At 38.9% G+C, this 21,696-nt stretch overlaps 1 protein-coding gene and 1 non-coding gene across 12 annotated transcripts in view; both read left to right on the top strand.

Moving 5' to 3' along the window:
- OPCML (opioid binding protein/cell adhesion molecule like) overlaps window positions 1-21,696 on the top strand; it is a 1,160,549-nt gene that overhangs the window by 952,208 nt on the left and 186,645 nt on the right. The gene's annotated exons all lie outside the window — the stretch shown is intronic.
- On the top strand, window positions 19,083-19,218 carry LOC135274722 (U4 spliceosomal RNA). Its single transcript, XR_010342491.1, has one exon. It is a non-coding gene; the product is annotated as a U4 spliceosomal RNA (small nuclear RNA).

Here is a 21,696-nt window from a genome sequence, read left to right as displayed (position 1 = left end):
ATAGAGATACAGAAGAATGTGTAGACTTAAGAACTCTTTTGGAGATGAAATTGTTTGAACTCATGATGAACTGAATGTGGAGGATGAAAGCAAGGAGCTGTAGAAGTTATATAGTGGCCCACCTTTGGTGACCGAGGAGATTATAGCACCAGTGACCAATATACACGCACAGTAGGTACTGGCTTGAAGTAAAAAGGTATTAAGGTCGGTTTTGGGTGTGTTGAATTTGAGATTCCTATGATGGATCAGTAGGAGATCACTGGCAGATGTGAAAAAATGTACAAATGTAAATCTTGGAGAGTCTAGGCTGAACATATAGATTTAGGAAGAAGAGGGTTGATTCCTGGAGAACACCAAAATTTCTCAGGCACTCAGACGAAGAGCAAACTAGGATGGGAATAGTGGAGAAGCTCTCAGAAAAGGGCTAAATTCTTTACAAGTTTTGTAGAAATGAGGAGCGCACAGAAGCCTAAGAAGGAGAGGACACTGATCTCAAGTAGAGCAGAGGTATCCATTAAAAAGAGAACTGTCTTCAGCAGTTGAAGCAGCAGGTGGATCCTCACGATGCAACTTGCTACCCTCCATGGCCTCAGCACTAAGCCATCGGTTTAGGAAAAGTGAACAACAGTGAGTTGCAGAGGCAAACCTTGGCCACATGTGGTTCCCATGACTCCTTTTACTGCATTGCCAAACCTCAAGGGATGCTAAAGTTGTTCTACATCTCCTCAGGGACTGGGATTTAATTTAGGTTGTGCAAAAGCATCCTTACTTAAGAGATAGGGATGAATGCAGAGGCAATGCCAAGGTCTTCACAGGCAAAACTACTGACTTCAATGAAACTTTAAGAAAGTAGAGAAATACTTTTAAAATGAGACACTGGGGACCCTACACCAAGGAGTAGAAAGGTGTTGCCAAGGCTCGCTTGTACACCTGCTGATCATGGTTACACAGTATGTGTGAGAGAACGAACCTCTTGCTTTCTGGGACTCAGAAACACAGATTTTTTGTAATTGTAAAATCCAGACTGGTAAAACACTTGCTGCATATATTAACCTAGGAAACCAAGCTATTTTAGAATTTTAAAAGAGAAGAATTAAATGTCTTTCACGGGAGGTAAAGTATAACCATCTATAGGCTTGGGAGGGTTTTTCTTTTCATTTTCTTGAAAATAACACATCTTGTAGGTGAGAATATATGGTGTCGATGGTAATTGCCTTTTTGCTGGAGCTACATTTTCATTCTCCTCCCTTTCTCCTCCAATATTAATTATCAGGACTAAAAATAGTCCATTGTGAGATCTTTGTGCCTCTGGGAGGCTTCTGTGGAAATCTGACATCTGTGCAGGAGGCTCTGCTGAGATGTGTGTCTCTGTGAAGCTCTCTTCTGTTTGTGAATTCAGTAAACACTTGCATAGTAGATGCTGAAGTGTCTGTCTCTCACAATGGCTGTGAGTGGCAGCCTGTGAGAACAGTGTCTTTTTGAGCAGACATGACTCATAGTGCCTGGAGGGAATAGAGAATGCATGGAATATTCATGATTAAGAGCATTAATAACAATAGGAAAATATTGACACAAGAACATTCTACATTGTAACTGCAGTGTGCAACCAAACTGTCATAGCCTCTTAGAGTTTTCTTTTGTGTACGTACCTATAAACAGGTGTACCACTCACCCTGACTCCATTTGGAGAACAATAACAAGAAGAAACTTTAAAAATAGAAAAATTAGTGAGTTGTTTATATCCATGGTCAGTTTAGGCGGAGTTAGATGGGTGCTAGGAAGGTATTCAAGGACCAATATCTAGCTGCTGAGATCGGAGACTCATGAATTTGAACTAAGCCTCTTCCTAAAAAAAAAAAAAAACAGTTATCACTGCTGGTCAAGTCATTCTCTGCTTGATGAGATTTCATTTTACCAGATATTCTTTAATTATCTTCTTGGAATGAATGGTAGTTCTGATGGGATGCAAGGTGAGGGGAAGGATGGAGGATTACGTGGTAGCATGGATATAATATTCGTACTTCCTAATCAAGACACATGTTTTGACAAATGAGTGCATTTCTAGGGAAAGTAAGATTGATTACTTTAAAATGGGGCTGTTCTAGAGAATCTGAGATATGTGGTTATGTAACTATAAGGGACTGGCCTGTTAAGTAATCCTAGGTGGAGTTTCAAGGTGGGGAGCTCTACACAGTTATGGAGCAGAATAAGAGCTCTGGGAGGCAGGGATGGGTGTAGGAGGAAGCTGAGAGGCAGACCAGGGAAGAGGACATTCTGAGCAGGAGGAGAAACCGTTTCACAGCTGTGCCCACATGGGAGTAGTTTACAGACAGTTGTTGGTGCTACAGAATTTTTTGTTTTAATTTTTAACCCCAAATAGTCATTTCACAGCTCTTCTGGTCAATGTGAGTTATTATTTGATTTTCACAAATTATTTAATTTATATATGCATTATACACTGGCAATCGAAAAACAAATTTTGTTAATGTTAACTATTTAAGCCAGGCACAGTGGCTTACGCCTGTAATCCCAGCTACTCAGGAGGCTGAGGTAAGAGAATCACTTGAGCCCAGGAGTTCAGGTCCAATTTAAGCAATGTAGAGACCATCTCTCTACCAAAAAAAAAAAAAAAAAAAGTTAACTATTTGATTCTACAGATACTTACTATCTCCTAGGTATAAGAATATTACAAGTCACTGAGACTACAATATGAATTTAAGGGTTGAGAAATTTACCTGTTATCAAAAATAATAAACTGGGTATTAATCTACTCTTACAGTTTCTCATTCAACAGTATATAAATTACTTACTTTGAATTAAGAATAGATTTTATTCCCAAATTATTTTCTTGTTGTCACACATCATATATCGGGGTGCAGACTAGTCAGTTGGTGTACATAGGAGTTGAAAATGTACTTTTTTTTTTTATCCCAAGAAAAACATGATTTGGAAGACAAATTTGTTGCAATAAAAAAAACTTCTTACAGCCCCTCTCCTACAAAATAAACTATAGTCACTTGTCATCCCAAATAATAGGCAAGGAAACTCCACATGGAGAGGCTGGGAAGGCTCGTGCTGGCCTTCGATTTCTCCACATTTAGTCCTATCTAAAGACTATTCTAGAATACTGTCACTTACAGAATCTTCATCTTTGTAAAGATGAAGGCAGGCCAAAAACATTTGCTTAAAGATATCCACTCGAGTGAGTGGCTTTTCTGATCTCCAGGCCAGTTGGTCAGGTATCTTTATCACTTAGAACAGAGCACCATTAAGCTCTTTGTCCTGGTTCTTTTAGTTTTCCAAATTATGGTGTTGGAGTACCAGGGTTCAATCTAGATGCCTAGAGTCTGCTGTAGGAACACATGGGACCAAGCAGTTCAGAAGGACACCTCACAGCTATGCTGTGAGTTCCAGATCCTGCCCATACCTGTTCCCGTAAATTCATCTTTGACTGGAGCAAGTCTTCTTTTATTGATTGCTTTGTATTCTGGAGAGTTATGTAACATTTCATTTGAAGGCAAAATAATGATTGTTCAGTTACATAAGTTTGAAAACCATTGATTGAGATTATCCAAAAGAATCTCACAGAATAACCTGATTTTCCCCTAAAAAGTAATGTTTGAGGATGCTGTGGCTCTGTTTCACTGTGAATATTATGCTGCAGACAGAAAGAATGAAATAGCACTGTATGCTGTTAAATAGGAATATATAGTAATAGTATTAAGTTTTAAAAAGACAAATAACAAAACAGTATGTACAGTATGATTCCATTCACGTAAAAAATAAATCAAAACTATAGACTCTTGCATGCACAACTAGGTGTAGGCACTTGGGGCTTCCTCTACATTGACCTTTTGGTAATGTAATAAGTGGACCCCACCAAAGCTTATCAGAAAAAGAGACACGTGAGCCTGCCACTTGGAGTTGTATTTTTATGTCAGAGATCTTTGGTTTGTGCTTGGCTTATAGTGAGTGCAGTCTCGGCTAACTGCAACCTCCACCTCCCAAGTTCAAGCAATTTTCCTGCCACAGAATCCTTGCTCCCGAGTAGCTGAGATTACAGAAACCCGCCACTACATCTGGCTAATTTTTGTATTTTTAGTAGAGATGGGGTTTCACCGTGTTGGCCAGGCGGGTCTCAATCTCCTGGCCTCAAGTTATCCACCTGCCTTGGCCTTCCAAAGTGCTGGGAGTACACAGGTGAGCCACAGCACCCAGCCATGCTTGGCTTAGGTTTTCTGTCTGCTGAATAGTGATCACGGAACTAGTAAAGCCTCTTCTTCAAAACTCAGGACTGAGCTAAAGGAGAGAGAACAACCTCCCAAATAAAAGCCAACTTATATTGAAGATATATTTTTTTAAAGGTTAGCTTTAGAATCCAGCAGAGAGTTGTTTTTTTTTTTAAAGAAATATAGACTAGAAGATGCTCACAAATATTGACTGAACCATGGGAGGAAGAGTATTAAGTGACTCAAATTTCAATATATAAAGGATGATCAGTCAGGGACTTATTTGTATTAAATTCAGAGGCAGATCATTCTCATTGCACTTCTCTCCATGGTCTCTCTAAGAAACCAATTGTGGTGCAAATGTATTTTTTGGCACACCAAACGTTATGTGCCAACTTATTCAGATTAATATTACAAAGTGTCGATGAAATTTTCTAAGCAGTGCTAAGAGCTAAATTGATGTTTTATTTTTCTTAAATAGAATGTGTTGATACTTGTTTTTATGGTTACTATCAGTTGCATATTCAATTTATAAAAATGGCGTACTTTGGTAATCATTGTAACAGTTAGAGATATTGAGCATCTATATGTCTCCTATGCCTCGACTTAAAAAAAGGGGGAAAAAAGCTTCAACAAATTTATTGAGTGCCTACTATGTTCCAGGTAGCATGCAAGGGGTCAGAATGCAAAGATAATTTTTAATTTTTTCTAATATTTTGAAACAAATAGTAGGTGAAATAGACACATATCAAAAATAGCAATAAAAGTCAAAAGATGTTGGAAAATAGGCTGACAATTGCTAATATGGTGATGGAAGAGAACTAGACTGCAAATTCCAGGTAGGCAAAGACTGGGTTGGGCCTCTTTTTCTCTGTATCATCAAGCTCCTAGCACAATGCATGATACTTGGTATATGTTTAGTAATTATTGGTAGAGAGAATGAACGGACCTATGAATGAAGCAAGAGTTGTTGGATCAAGCTTCATGGAAGATACGACCTTTTAAGTTGGTCTTGAAAAAAGAGAAATGAGTAAAGTGGGAAAGAAGCAGAGGGCATTCCAAGTAGAGGCTTGAGCACATTAAGGAAAACTCATGTCAAATGTGTGGAATAGAAGGCAACTATGCCACATTTACATGCATGTATTTAATGTGTTAAACAATATGCACACACACACAGATAAAGGATATTTGTGTTATATGTGTTTGGTCCTTGTATATTTTATTCAAATGTTGGGTATCCTATATATTCAAATTTAAAAATTCTGCAGCTATGAAACCATCTACTCTAGAGGATAATCCATGCTCAAGCCTTGCCTTCCCATATCCTGATAATAGCATTTACCATCACGATTGTCACTCGTCTGTTCTATGTAAACCTCATGCTTTTCAGGCCTCATGTTAATCAGTAATATGAGTAGTCACTGTCAATAGTTACCACAAAACCTTTGAGGACCTCCAAGTCCTGACTGAAATATGATCTTTCCTTTTATTTGTATTGTATCTGATAAAGTTTGGGGCTATTCCAAAGCTTGTTAGCAGGAAAGAGTCAATAATAAGAGGCCGGTAAGATCTCCAGAATCATCACGGGGCAAGCAGATGTATGCCAGCCATATGTTAAAAGCTTTTAGAGACAGGTTAAACAGTGTCTTCTAAATGCATTTGTGCTATCCTCTTTCATTTCAGCTTTATTCATCACATTCAACAATGAGAAAATATGTTTTCATTATTTAATACCTTTGCATATAGCGTGTTGCAAAAATGAGTAGTAATAAAGTCTAAATCAAGCTGTTTTTAAGCTGAGGTAGCTGCAGAAAGTTCTTAGAAGAGTAGAAAGATAACAGCTTAGAGTTCACAAACAAAGTGGCATGTTCTTTCTCTTTCTTTGATTTTTAAATGTTATCAGACTCTATGAGTAGACATGTCTTGTGTTTTATATTTAGCTAAGAGGATGGTGCCTCGATAAATGCTATTTGCTGTCTACATAGATTCTATGTGAGAGAAGCAGGGTAGGGGTCATGGTGGTGATTTAGCTACTGAAAATTCAAGTGTTTCAAGGAGGTACGCTGTAGATATCTGGGTAAGCAAAAATGGCAGCTGTAGCTACATGCAAGGAAGAATTACAGTCTCTAAATCATCTTAAACAATCTAGTCCATTTATGGCTACCTATTTTAATGGGAAGCCAATTCCTGTGGCTCCACTTTGCTACACTTTTTCAACCAAAGATTATTTTCACATACTTTAGGAAAGACAGGTATGATGCTTAGGAATTAAGAGTAAAGAAGGTAGTTTTCCCCAAGACTAGGAACCTTGTTCAATTTGTTTAACAATTCTGCTAATCATAGAAGCAAAACACCGTCCTCCCCACCTCCTAGATCTGTTGTCTACAAATTTTTTCGCACAAACACAACACAGCCCTAGACAGACTAGATCCTTAGAGGTTTTTGCTCTAGTCCTTGGGGTCTAGGGGTGGGTGTGTATGCAAACTTCTCAATCTGTCACTTTCTCTCTTTCTACGTTTCTTTCCTTACTAGCCCCAACAAAAAAATTAAGAGTTATTTTGTCTTCATAGAATAAATGTTCAAAAACAAAGCTATAAGGCAGAACTCCAACTGGCAAATTTTTGTTAAAAAAGAAAAAGAAGAAAGGACGGAGACACAAAGAAAAATATAGACAGGGCAGACATATGTCTATTCAAAACCATCTGGCCTCTTAGGCATTTTTGCAACTGATAGTTTGTCCAAGCATAGTAATGACAATAATAATAATAGCCAAATTTTATTGATTATTTAACTCTGTGTCAGGCACTCTGATAAACATTTGACATTCATTTTCTCATTCAGTCTGCACAAAAGCCACTATGGACATGACATGATTATGTCATGTATGTGAAAATCCAATCTTTGGGAGGTTGAATTGCTTGCTCACTGTCACACAGCCAAGTGGTTGACTCTGGACAGTATCCAGATCTAACTGATTCCAAAGCTACTTCTTTTAACTAAAACAATGTATCACTTATTGAAATTGTAGCCAAATACAATAGAGGGTAAGTACCTGTTAGGAAAAGCTAGTTTGATTTACAGCCAAATCAAATTTAGGCATATGCTGTCGGTGGCTCTTAGCTGATTCAACCCTTGTCATTCCCAGAGAGAAGCAACATAAACACAGATTTGACATCGCCCAAGAAAGCAGGCCAATTAAAAACTTCTGTGACCGATGCCTCTGCCATGTCCTACTGATGCCCAGAGTCTTAACAGCTTAAATGCTGGTGTTGATTTCCTCCAAGACCTTTATAGGTCGTGGAGGAAAATCGCTATTTTGTTCTGGATGCACAGGTCCTAATCTGGGGCTCAGAGAGTTCTGTGGAGTCTTTGAAATCAGCCCATGCCCCATCTCCCGCAAACGCCTTTACCTTTGCAGTACCGTAGCTGATTGTCTACAGGCAGTTCCCAGAGCTAAAATAGGTTTCAGACTCCTCAGAGTTTTCATTAATGGAAACTTGCAATTCAGCAAAAGGGGAAAAAAAAGAAAGTAAAAGCGTTGTGGTACAGACAGGTGTTAGAGAGGACCATCTGCTTGTTAATAACTTGCCCACAGATTTTCATGCAGCAGGACAGGGACACATTTATTATGTGATGCTGGGCCCATTCCATTCCACTATCATTTCTGTAGAAATATTATTACTTGCACAACGTGCTATATTTTTTAATTTACTTTTTAAAATCCTCCTTTCCCTGGATCATACTCTCAATATGCCTTTTCCCTTTCTCCCCCACCTCCTCCTCCCCCGTCCTAACGTACCACTTTTTTCTCAGCTCTTGCGCAAACTGCAGCACAGCCTCAAACAGAAGCCGTCATCACCAGCAGGAACAGTCTCTCAGTTCACAGAGAGACAAAATTCACTGAGAGACCGAACTCTGATTACATCCATCAAAAATAATACTTTCCAATACAGGTCAAAATGTAGACCAACAACTCAATGACGATTTAAAATTTTTGATTTAATTTTGTATTACACACACACCTTGAAATAGAGCATATCTGCCTTGAACTCAGGGGTGGGATATCTGAGTGATAAGAAACATCACATGTAATTCTGGCTCTGCCAGTAACTAGTAGTGTGGACTTAGGTTTTATGTATAAAATAAGTACATTGAACTAGATAAATGGATTGATTCATTCATTCAGAAAATCAGACCAGGCATTATTCTCCCAAGACTTGACCAGCTTAGATTTTCATATCTATTTTGGACGTGGTGATATAATTGGATATTCAACCTTGGCCAACAGACTGTCTTGAATTAAACCAGACCATCCCTTTGGAAATTTATGCTTTTTTCTCCCTGTACCTAGCTATGTGGTATGTATTGTATTCTGAAATGAATATGGTATTCATAATTTGACCAAAAATTATTTTTTAATTAGAAATTTATAGATATAAAAATTATTACAAAAGGATTTAATGTAAAAGGTAATTTTAAAATTATAAAAACATATTATCTCAATACATTTTAAATACACAAATATTATTACTCAATTATCTCATTGTTATAGCTATTGCTATATTCCTCTCAATCTTCTCTCATGCATATATTTTAAGAAATTTAGTAATTTATTGACGATATAGGATAGTAGCAATATCTCCATGTCTGCTCCAGGACTGGATGTTATTATTTAAAAATATTGATGGCAAACCTTTAAGTGAAAAATGTCATTTCAATATTATTTAACCTTTATCTACTTCAGCACTTATGACCTTATGTATTTTCTTTTAATATGGCTGTTTGTCTCAAAGGTAAAGGATCTTTACCTCAGGTAAGTTTGCATTTATTCACAGCCCTTTTGGACACTGCTTTGTAGGCTGATAGATGGTGAACCAGTACAAAATCATAGCTAAGAACACAGGCTGGGGAACACATCCTGTTTTTCTCTTTATTATTTGTGAGGCATTAATAAAATTTGTTAATCTTTTTAAGTTTGCAGTGACACACAACTTTCTTCATTACTGTTATGAGAAAATGGAATGAGACACTATGTTTACACACTTGGTGCGCTCTTTAGCACTAGCAAATCCTCTTAAAATGTTAATCATTATGATCATCATTTTTTCCTTTAATCTATTAAATAATTCTTTCTCCTATAATTGATTTTTCATGGTTACAGGACAAGTATCACTAATTAATTAATTAGTTGTTTTAACCATTAATTAATTGATTAATTTATTCTTTTTTCATCCAATCCCAGGAGTCATCTTTATTCTCTTACCTAAGCCATGGGTGGTTCTGTTGACTACACCTCTAAACTTCATCTCAATTCTCACCACTTCTCTCCCGTGTCTAGGGCTACAATGATCTCTCCTCTTATCTACTCAGTCTGCTGGCTGGCCTCTTTTTCTGTATAACTTTCTTTGCTCCCCTCAGTCTATTTTCAACATTGCAAGTAGAGCTTGTCTTTAAATATGAATGAGGCTACATATTTAATTATCTCGCAATTAAATCCTTGAATGTGGTCTAATTGTGTTTGGAATAAAACGCAGACCCCTTGCCATAGTCTACAGGAAACTGAGTGAGATGCCCCTGCCTACTTCCACCACTTCGCCATCCACTGCTCTCCTCCACAGTTGCCTCTTCCAGATACCCTGATATCCTTGCTGGTCCTTGAATTCACCAAGCCGTTTCTCTCTGTGGGGCTGTAGAACTTGCTCTTCACTCTGTCTAGAATGTTCTCCTCCCAGACCTTCACACAGGCTCCTGCACAATGCCACCTTTCCTATACACCTGCCCTGACTTTCTTGTCCAGACTTCAGACACCTCATAAGCCTTTGTAATCTTTTATTTTCTTTATTACTCCCATCACTGTCTGAAATTATTGTCATTTCTATTTATGTCTTCTGTTGCCTTTTATCCATTTCACATTCTCCAGAACTCCGTGAACATGCTCTCTCCTTGAAGGTAAAGGCAGTATGTTCTATTTATTGCTGTATGACTGACACCTACAACAGAATGAACAATCAGTAACTATTAGATGAATAAATGAGCAATTATTTTGTGTGTTTACTACATTCCAGGCACGTACAGAATTACTAGGTTTTAGACCAGGCAGTTGGTCATCAATCATTGGTGATTTTAGTTGGTCTTCCTTTTATCTTTGTACATTCTCGACCCCTCTTTTTTGGGGAAGACATACAATGAATGCAGGTTTGTATATAACCAAGAATGAATCCTGGCTGTGTTCAGAAAACTTAAGCCAAGCATGTCAGGGAGGTCCTGCACTGCAGGTCTCTTGCTATGGGCATGCTCACTCACTGGAGGACCCAGTCACCCACTCAACAGGGTAAACCTCTAGTTTCTATACCTCAGATAGCTCCAGGTCTTGGCAAGGCCTGGGCCTGGGCAGTCACCAGTATTCCAGTGGTTGAGGTCCCCCTCCCTTCGCTGTCTCTCACATATTATGGCAATCTGGATCTCCACAGCTCTCCATCTTTTTTCTAGATACCAGCCAGGTACCCTGGCTTATCCTGGGCTGGGTTTTTAATTTCTCTACACAGATTTCTCCCCCTATACACCCCTTCCTCAGGTCCCAAGTTACAGCAATGAACTGGTCCACCTCTCACAATGCCTCCACATGCATATGCATGTGCCCTGATGCCCACAGAAAATGCACACTATGAGAAGCAGCTTGCGGCCCCTCCACCTTCGGAAAATGTTCCTCACTTAGACAAAGCCTGGAGAAAGGCTTCTGTCTCACTTTGACTTGATGAGTTGATATTGTTCTTCATATAGTTTTCTATTTGGAAACAACTCTGTTTATATCACACACATTTTCTGTATTTCTACAGTCTCATTTTTTACTATTAAGGACACTTGCCTAGAAACAGAATCTGTGCTTTTTTCCCCAGTGTTCATCTCCTCTGACTGCCTGTTCTTCACCTGAGTATATCATGTTTGATTGCTACGCTGCAAAGCTGGGCACAGCTTTATCCCCACTATATAGTATCAATCTGTTTACCCATCCGTCTTTCTTCCTATCTTTATACACATACGAACACATAAATGTCTCTAGTGAAATGTGTATGTGCTAACATTTCTCAGAGATGCAGGAACAATGTTTCTTTTTATTCCGCTGATAAACCACAAAATAATACTGCACTTAGCACTTATGTAACATTTTAAGTAATTAATCCTCATAGGTGCCTGTGGAGACACAATCCTTACTGTTCCCATTTTAAAGATGAGGAGACTGAGACAAAGCAAGATGGACTCGCTTGTTCAAGGCGATATGAAAATTTCTCAGCACAGTGGGGGATTAAAATTCAGAGTGACAAACTCCCTAATCCTGTGATTAGATCATCAGCTCATGGTGCCATGTATCCAACCTCTTAGAACTTGGAGAATCAGGTACTTAATATTGCTAAAGGAAATTGATGGAAAGGTCAAACATAAAAGGTACAAAGTGCAGCTCCTCTTTTACTCTACAAGTAATGAAGCAGATTTCTTAGTGTTTAATTTAAGAACCACTTGGTATATGAAATACATTTCTTGAGAGAGAGAGAAAATGGCTTCGTGTCTAGACTCCCAGTCTTTGGGATTAAGAGCACCTGCCTGGTTCAAGGATCTGCATTTCTCCAAAGTGCTCGCCTCACTCTCGTCCCTGTCTGTGGCGCCATAATCATTTCCACAGCAACTCCAAAGGGGGGCGATGACTGTAGCATCGCATGCAGGAGATTATATAGCCTCAGGCTGGGGATAACTAACAGAAGGAGAGCGATTCCTATTGAACAACAATCTTGCTTTGTGCAAATCTGAACAGGAGAGAAGAGGGAAGGGAAGAGAAATACAGACAATCTAAGATCAAGGGGAAATTGGTTTTAAAGAGGTTGTTTTTCAAAGGTTCCTGGAAGATATTGGTTCTTCCAGAGAATTACGGAAAGTGCTGAGATAATTACCTTAGCCTTATAAACTTAAAAAATACACATTTTATAAAAAGTGGATTTAGTGTTTGACAAGCTGTCAGATAAATTTGCAAGGAAACCAGAATCTCCGGGAGGAAAGGGCACCCGGCAGGCAGAGCTCACAAAGGGACAGTGATGTGTTGGACAGTGGCCCACATTGGGACCCTGGTCACCACTTAACTGCTCTATTGTTTATGCTGGTGTCATGCATATGTGCAATTTGTTTAATTCATGTAGAGTCGTGGTTAAGAGCAGAGACTCTGGAGTCATGAAAACCTGGGTTCCACTAAACTGCTAAGTAAGCTATCTACGCTGTTTTACTTTATCTGTAAAACGTGAATTTTACCTACCTCGTGGAGATGTCGAGAATTTTAAATGAAACAGTTCATGTAAAGCATTTATAACATGGCCTTGTAAACCACAGCTGCTGAAAAATGATAATTTCTCTGGTTCTTGTTATTGATATTACCTATATGAAAGCCATAGATGATTGAACAGACTGCTTCAGACATCCTTTTTCTTCATTTCAAATACACTGTACTGTGTAGATGTGGTCTTGGGGGAGGCACCTTTGTTTTAGCCTTAGATTTGTTCATCCTTCCATTCATTCATTTATCCATGTTCATTTTATTAAAAAAAAACTTGAATTAGGTTACAGAAAGATACAAAATAAATTTTAAATCCAGATCTCTTTATTATATATATCAATAAATAAAATTTTAATAGTAAGAATGTGCAGTTTATATATTAAAATAAATGTTATAAAGCCCTGCAGAACTAACAAGTTAGGAGCTCAGCTGTGAGGTTCCTGATTCATAAGGCAAAGAGTGAAAGAAGTCACTAAAAGATTCTCATTGCCCATAAATAGAAACACATCAGTCTCACTTAGGTCAGGGGTCAGCAAATCAAGCCCAGCTGGCCAAATCTAACCCATTCCGGGTGAGTCAAGGAGAATTTTACATTTTCAAGTGTTGTTTAAAAACATGAAGAAGAATAAGCCACAGCAACAGCATATGATACTCAGACTGTAATATTTACCCTCCAACCCTTAACAGAAAAAAATTAACAACTTCCCAGCAAAAATACCTAAGAAAAATTTCTCCCCCAAGAAAGAGATTTCATCTCAATTTCATCTTCCTCCACTTTTCCTCTTCTTAACTATGCTTCAGTCACTCTGCCTGTTCTCCTGTTCTCTCCTCCTGGGTTAAGCTTACAGATGAGAAGTCCCTCTCTACTGTATCCCAGTGGCCTAGCACACCCAGCCTTTGCCTGGTGCTTCGACTGGTCCTTCAAACCTGTACCTTCAAACCTGCGCTTAAGTGTTACTTCCTCTGAGAGTCTTCTCTGATCACCTAGTCCAAAATAGATTATCTTGTTGTGTCTCAATAGCCGCATGTTACTTTCCATTGTAACAATTTTCAGAATCTGAAAGTTTCTCTTCACTCACTCACTTACTTGTTTGATTCTCCATGAGGACAGTGACCATGATTCAGTTCATCTGAGCTGGTAAATTCTAGTTCTCAGTATCTGGCACAAAATAAACAGTAACTAAATATTTGTTGAATGCAAAAATAACAATAGAGATGTTCAATGGGCTGTTTTTTTTTTTTAATAGCATCCACAGTGGAAACTGCAGGCAAATACCGGAGTGTTCTTTATTAAAATGTTGGGTGAGGGATTAAACAGTGCAGAGGAGGTTGGGAGTTGTGGTATAAAACAATTGTTTCTATGCATTTTTTGTCTGGGTTAGTTCTAAAATCTATGATACTCAGAATAGCAGATGGATTGCATATTCTTCAGACTATCTTTTTACCAAATTTTCATAACTGATGAAGGTTATATTCACTTTCAAGGGTCCACAGACATTATTTATTGTATAACAAACGTAAACCATGATAGGCTATGTCACGCTAATGAACAATCCCAGACTCAATATAATGAAGGTTTATTTCTCACTGTTGCATTGTAGTTATATGGGAGTTTGAGCAGGTGATATTAGATTGCACTACTTGAAAACAGAATCTGAGACAGAGTTGCTTGCAGAGACTCTATTGTGAAGTACTTCTGAGAGATGTATCTATAAGAAGTGAAAAGGCAGAACTGGGAAGAAAGAGAAGCAGACCCACAGCCTGGCTACAAGTGAAGCTGTGGCCAATCCCTAGTGAGACTTTCATTTTCCTCAATCAGTTAGACATTGGCCACGGATGCTCTCCTGAATGGACTTTGTCTTACACATGGAAGTGCTCCGTGCAAAAGCCATTCCCATAGAGAAATTCAGCTCTGAGTTACTATCAGTGGGTTTTCCTGGCAGCCAAGGGACAGCGCATCACCCCTGAAGAAGAGGCTGGTGCAGAGCTACAAGGCCACCACTGGTGCTGCTTACATCTGCTTGCCTCTTAGAGTAATTTCAGTCATTTAGGAACAGCTGTTCAAAGTTTTGAGATGGTCTTGTTCCTGGATTAGAGGGATGGACAATGGAATCCACTGCTGTAGCAACACAAGGATGTGATAGATCATTTTCACTTTTCTTCCACTAACGCCTACTGTAGACTCTCCCCATTTCAGCCAGCATCTCTGCTGGACTAGACACTTGGCCTTGTGGATTGACCAAGGATCTCATTTCTGTGGGGTCTGAAGCCTAGTTTCCATGACCTGCTGAGGCTATGGCCTCTGTATTTGTCCATTTACCTTTAAAACTGAACATGGAACATCAAAAGCTGCCACAGAGAACCACCGGATCCCAAACATAGTCTTACCTGATGCCCAATAATGCAAAAGCAGCCCTACCACCAGGATTCTGATCCTGGTGATCAGAATCAATTGTCACTGTCAATGTGGTGACTTCTTTTCTGATTTTCTAATCTCATGGCATGAGAAGCGTGAAGTGACGTGGAGGCAACTATAATGTAAAGTATGGTGGGACTCATTCTGTATCCCCAAGGGGAGGCCCTGCACCTCTGGGAACCATAACCTCTACACCTGTATCCTGAAGTTGCACGAACAGGAAGAGCAGATTTCCCAAGTGAATCACTGGATTAGACAGCAATCTGGGTCACTCCTACTTCCACCCTTTGGTTTCTGTACTGATGCACTTTAGCTCTTAAGAAACCTGCCCCATAAAGTGAAATCCTTACAGGGTATTGCCACCAAGTTGACACCTCAGCTGCAATTTTAAAAAGGCATTCACAATTCCATCAGGTGAGGAGCTTTAGAAAAGCTCAGGATGTAGTAGAATCATGGAATTCTCTTGGCCCTATGTTCATGGCTGTACCCCCTTAGTTATAAAGTGAGTGCTGTAGCTCAAGGCAATATTGTGCAGGATGCTCTGTCAGTAAAGAAAATACTGAGGCTCACTTATGAATAGAGCAAGTCCTTTGTCCTCCTCCAACACCTGGTCACATCCTTGGCATCACTGGTGTGGGCTGAGGGAGAGGCACAATTGCAGTCATGATGGACAGCTTGTAAATGTGCTACTTGATTGTGCAGCCTCCTTGCGTCCTCTCACCGTGGCTTTGCCTAATCTTATGATGGTTTGCTGTTGGGCTGCCCAACCTTATGACTTGATGTGTCTGAAGAATCAAGACCATGATGGACAGCTCTGACTGCACAGTCATTTCATGCCTTGTAAACAGATAGCTTGTCTCTTACTAAGCCACCTAATATTATTGATGTTGCTTTGTGAATGAGGTATAGTTCTCTGTTGGATACGTTATGTCCTTTTCCTAACCCCTCAATGTCTTTGTGGAGATTCTTCTATTAGTGTTTGCTATAAGCTTCACTCTGTGTCTTTCCCTCATGCTGAGCTGTAGTATCATCAAGTCGGTTGGTCATTTGGCCTATGCATCAGGAATGCTTGCACTATAGCCTGGACTGGCTGCAGAGCAGCTTTCTATTCTGGACCTCAGTCAACAAAGGCTGCCAGCATCCTTGTCACCCAGTAAACAAATCATATTAGTATGCCCAGATGCATAAGATTCTGCCTTCAGAGCCTGCAGAGGGCTCCCAAGCCTTATGCTTCTTTATTAGTGTTGGGAAGCATGAAATGTAATAATTTGTTCTTCATTTTTGTCTTAGGATGCTTTAGACTATTGAATCCCTAAACATTTCACTGATATTGTACACCTCTGAGTCTTTGCAGGGTTCATTCCTTCTCTGTGGACTAAATACATCTTACTAGAGCCTTCTATGTACTTGTCAGTCCTTGCTCATCTGTTCTATTGAGCACAGTGTCATCGATATGGTAGTTTAATGTGATATTCTACCAAGTGTCCAGGCAGTCTGTGTCCCTTTGGAATATGTCAGAAAGCTGGATAGTTGTCATAGCCCTGGGACAAACCATAAAGGTACATTATTGTCCATCCCAGGAGTATACAAAATGCTTCTGATTTTCCCATCTGATAGGAAAGGAAAAGGATGCTTTCACTTTATCACTGGTCACATAACAAGCCCCACAGGTTTTAATCTGCTCTAGCAGGGATACCACATCTGCCACAGCAGCTGGAATGAGAGTCACTACTTGGTTACGTTTGTGACAGTCCACTGTAATCACTCATGACCTATCTGACTTGTATAGGAGAAAGAAAAATTTCAGAAGTAAATGGGGATATAACAGAGAAATATCACATTTCTTTAAGTCTCAGAAATTGAGAATCTCAGAGATGCAGCTTCATTTCTTTTTGCTTGCTGGGTTTGTTAGGGATGGGGTAGAGACATGTACAAAGATTTCCACTATAGTAGCTGTTAATAGGTAAAGGAAACGATGTGAGGGCAGTGTTCATTCTGTTGTATGTTTGGGAACGGAAATGATCCTCACATGGGTCTGTGGACTCGGTGCACCCACCCTACGCAAGCCATTTTTCTCCCCTACACCTCCCTTCTAGAAGGCAGGTATGATGATGTCTTGGATCCTGAGTATCAATGTCAATTCACATTCTACATCCAACAACATACCCCTTTCCAAATGTGTGGATGTTTAATAAAACAGCTTTCAGTCCCTTTAGGAAGGAGGGAAGGAGTTTCTGTTGAATATCTTTGCCAGCTGTCTTTCCTGCAATGGCTTCTGAGTCCTAAAACTACTTAAGATCCAGAAACTGGGCAAGAGATTGGAAGTTTTTATTGCAGTAACTATCCGTAGACTCCTGATAACCTGTCCCTGATTTCTTTAGATTCTACAAATTAAGCAGAACCCATCTCTCTTGGCTCTAAGAATATCATGTTTTAGTCCATATCTCCATAGGTCTTCAAAAATTTGACCCCTCCTTAATGACACTTAAATGTTGCTACTCAGTATGACAATTGCCCCATCTTGATTTTAATGATTTATCACTGTGTTAAACAAAATTGTAGGGGCTATTGTTTTGCCCAATCATCTTGAGCTTGTGTACTAGACCCTGACAGGCCAGACCAAGCCAAAATGGAGTCATTCATGCTAAATGTTAAGTAATCAAACTGAAACATTAAAGAAGTAGATAAATCCCAAAAGAGACTAGTTTTTTCTTCTTGTGAAAATATAAAATTCCAGCATAAGGAAGTTATTCTTCTCTAACTTTTCCAAAAAAAACCTTAAATAACCCAATGTTAACCAATCAGTTTTTCTCTGTTGTTCTGTTTCTTTGCTCCCGTCTTACAAAACCCTCTGTGCTGCTACTTCCCAGTAGAATTTGAGACCAAATAGTCCATTTATGAATGAGACAGAGTGGCATCAACGCCTGAAGTATTGGCCAACCTCTCAAAATTGAGAGGTTGACCAAAAGTGGAGAATTGTTAAATTAAATTCAATCCAAAGCTGCCTCCTTACGTAATTTAATTTTAACCTAAAGATTTCTCCATGCACATTGAACCAGAAGTCAACTGGATGTGTACACAAACTGTAATCTACTCTTGTAACAAGTCACTGAGTCTCAGCCAATCACAGCCAATGAAGGCGGGGCCAGTCATAGGCAGCCACTGTTGAAATAAGGCAAACACCTAGGTGTAACCAGTCCAGCTGTTTCCATATTTCACTTTAGTTTTCTGAATGCCAGTTTCTGTTTTCGACCATAAATGTTATCTAACCGTGTGGCAGGAACAGAGACACTCTGAACTTATTTTGGCTCTGGGCGTCAATTTGCAAATCATTCTTTGCTCAGTTAAATTCTATTCAATTTGATTTGTCTAACGTTTTTCTTTTACGACCGTTACAGGGCCTGTATTATTTGGGGATCCTACCATCTATTAATTACTATTTTGAGATCTGATCATCTTCACTCTTATCAGGGAGCCCTGTCCTACAATCACATTTCATGTAGTCCTCTCTGTCTACAGAGAGCAACACAAACACATAAACATAATCCAGTTAACTACCGAGTAGATTAGTGGATTATTATGCTTTATGAAATTTAAATCATATTTTATTTTTGATAAAAGTATTAATACATTTATCATTTGAATTTATCAAAAGAGAAAAATTTAAGTGCAAATGAAGGAATAATTGATCTTCAAATAAACATATTAGGTCTTAAAATATCCGTCTACTGTTAAGAGGATAGGATTGTGAAAATCATTAATAGATTGGCTTCCCTCTATCTAGATCTCCTTCTTAATAAAAAATGCTTTAAATTTAAATAGCATCAATTGATTTCCTCCAATGAAGATGAGTGCACCATTAAATTTGCATTTTATCTCATCTTTGCTCCTACTTCTACTTGATATTTGTTAATTATATTATGTGTATATGTTTATGCATATAAACAGCTTAGTTTGTTCTTTAGCTACAATTGCCCATCATTTTTGAAATGGCCCTACCTTAACCATCCGTTTTTTTAATCATGTCTTCTATATTGTCAAGTTACTTATTTTGATTTTTAAATTAGTTCACTAAATTTTGTAATTACGTAGAGTTTTATTCATAGATGTTGCATTTCCTAGCTTTGCGTAGTGGCAGTATCGTAGCCAATGAGGTTTATCCGAGGCGCGATTATTGCTAATTGAAAACGTTTCCCAATACCCCGCCGACTTGAAATATAGTCGGCATTGGCAATTTTTGACAGTCTCTATGGAGACTGAATAATAATAAAAAAAAAAGGTGTTGCATTTCCTAAGTTCTTTCTTGTTTGAAAATACTTACATGATACTGTATTGGTGAATGATTTAAAAAAAAAAAAAACCATCAATGGCTGGGCTCAGTGACTCATAACTGTAATCCCAGCACTCTGAGAGGCCAACATGAGAGGATTGCCAGAACCCGGAGTTTAAGACCGCATAAGCAACAAAGCAAGACCCCCAACTCTATAAAAAAATAAAAAATTAACCTGGCACAGTGGCATGTGCCTATAGTCCCAGTTTCTCAAGAGGCTGAGACAAGAGGATCACTTGAACCCAAAAGTTCAAGGCTGCAATAAGCCATGATCACACCACTGCACTCCAGTGTGGGCAACAGAGCAAGGTCTCATGTCAAGCAAGCAAACAAACAAAGAAACAAATAGCCTAAGTATAATAGTCTTGGATAAAACAAACTTTCTTTTAAAACTGTAAAAAGTTAGCCAGGTGTGGTGTCACATGCCTGCAGTCCCAGACACTTGGGAGGCTGAGGTGGGAGAGGTGGGACGATGGCTCGAGACCAGGAGGTCAAGACTACAGTGAGATGTGATCCTGTCACTGCACTCCAGCGTGAGTGACAGAGGGAGACTCAGTCTCAAAACAAAACAAAAAGCCCAAAAATATAGAGACATTTTCTTACTGATTTTGCATCACAGTGGGGTTCACCTGTAGTCTCAGCTACTATGGAGGCTGAAGTAGGAAAATCCATTGAGCCTGGGAGTTTGAGGCTGCAGTGAGCTATGATCATACCATTGTACACCAGCCTGGGTGACAGTGAGACCTTGTCTTTAAAAAATCAAAAACAAAAAAGTGAAACAACAAACAACCCTGAAGGCACTCCAATTGCTTTCTTCTTGCCAGTGATTTGTTTTGCTGCCTGCATAACTGAAAAACTACCTCTTTATCTTTGAAATTAAGTGACTTAAATGAAAAGCATCATCTTCATACTGACTACTCTATATCAACATTTCCTGGAACCCTTTGTAACTTTCCAACTTTAAGACTCAATTCTTTCTTCATTGTGGTGAAAATTTTCTTGTATCTTATCTTTGAAAACATCTTTTATTTCATATGTTTAGTTGAATATTCCAGGAGTCCGATTAGCCTTAGTATAGATTATCACTGACTGCCTTCTGTAGGTATGAGTGACTTCCAAACTACGTACTCTGCATACTTTAATCTAGTTCTTTTTATTATTGTTGCTGTTGTTTGCATCACTGGTAATAGTAAACCTTTTTTTGCTGTGTTAGCATTTTGATTTTTTAGCAGTGTGCATTCTATTCCCTGGTAATTCTTACATATTTTCTCCAAGTCTATTCTTGGCCTTCAACTTGTTTACTTAGGTTTATGGTTTTCCTTTCAATGTCCTTTTTTGTTATAAGCTTCCATTTTATTGAATACACTTTTTAAGGTTGTTCTACAGTAGAAATGATCATAAAATTGTTCTCTTTCCCAGTTGTACATGGACATGGGATCCTTCATCTTTTGCATGCAATTGTGCTCTCTCTCTCTTTCTTTCTCTCTCTCTCTCTCTCTCTCACACACACACACACATACACACACACACGTATGTGTGAATAGTAGTCCCACCATTTCTTTCTGTTATTCCTCATACTAAGATAGCTCTATCTGGGCCCTGAGATATAGATTTATTAGTGATTTGAGCCCAGTTTGTTTCACTGGGGGCTGCAGTTCTCAAGTTGACTGTTTACAACTCTATCCATGTTTCTGGGATTGGGACAAGTCAGTCCTCATCATGGGAAGGTCTCTGTCTTCATAAGAATACCTGGAATGCCTGGGAATTTCCTCCCCATGAGATAATACACTGGGGCTTCCAAGCATTCACCAGTGCCAGGAGTAACCCCAGACCTCATGGCAGTCAAGCAGAAGCAGCCCAATTTCTCCCAGTAGACACTGACTCTAATCTTTAGTCCAAAAGGAAAAAGTTTTCTCTATATAAAAGTTGTGTCTATTAGGGTTATTCATAAGAAATATGTGGACTTTGTTAAGTCCATGTCCAGATGTAAGATGTAGGAAGGTAGAACAGGATTTGGGGCTGAGCTCTCTTCTCTGCTTTAGTTTTCTGCCCCATCCCCATTGCTTAGCCATCAGAGGCCAGCAAAGTAATTTATTTTCCGAAACGAATTTTGTTACCAGTATGTGAACAAAGTAGGTGAGATACAGTTCTTCCTTCTCTGGGAGACTCCCATCCAGTTGGATGTAACTTCATACATAATCACAAGTTAACCAAAGCATAGGAGAGCAGTGAGCCTGGTACCTCTAGAACCTAACTAGGTCCTTTTGGATTCAGTTGGACTAAAAGCATATGCACACACAGGGGAGAGGATGTGGTTGATTTGTTCAATTGCATTGAAGTTTGGCTATTTTTGAAGTTAAAAGATAGCTGGAAACACAGCATTAAATCACTAAATAACTGTAAC

This window comes from Aotus nancymaae, unplaced genomic scaffold (assembly GCF_030222135.1).
Source record: "Aotus nancymaae isolate 86718 unplaced genomic scaffold, 86718_ANA_hifiasm-v0.15.2.pri h1tg000012l, whole genome shotgun sequence".
NCBI classification, from domain to species: Eukaryota; Metazoa; Chordata; class Mammalia; order Primates; family Aotidae; genus Aotus; species Aotus nancymaae.
Note: the sequence above shows the minus strand (reverse complement) of the source record. Positions and strands in the feature narration are given on the sequence as shown.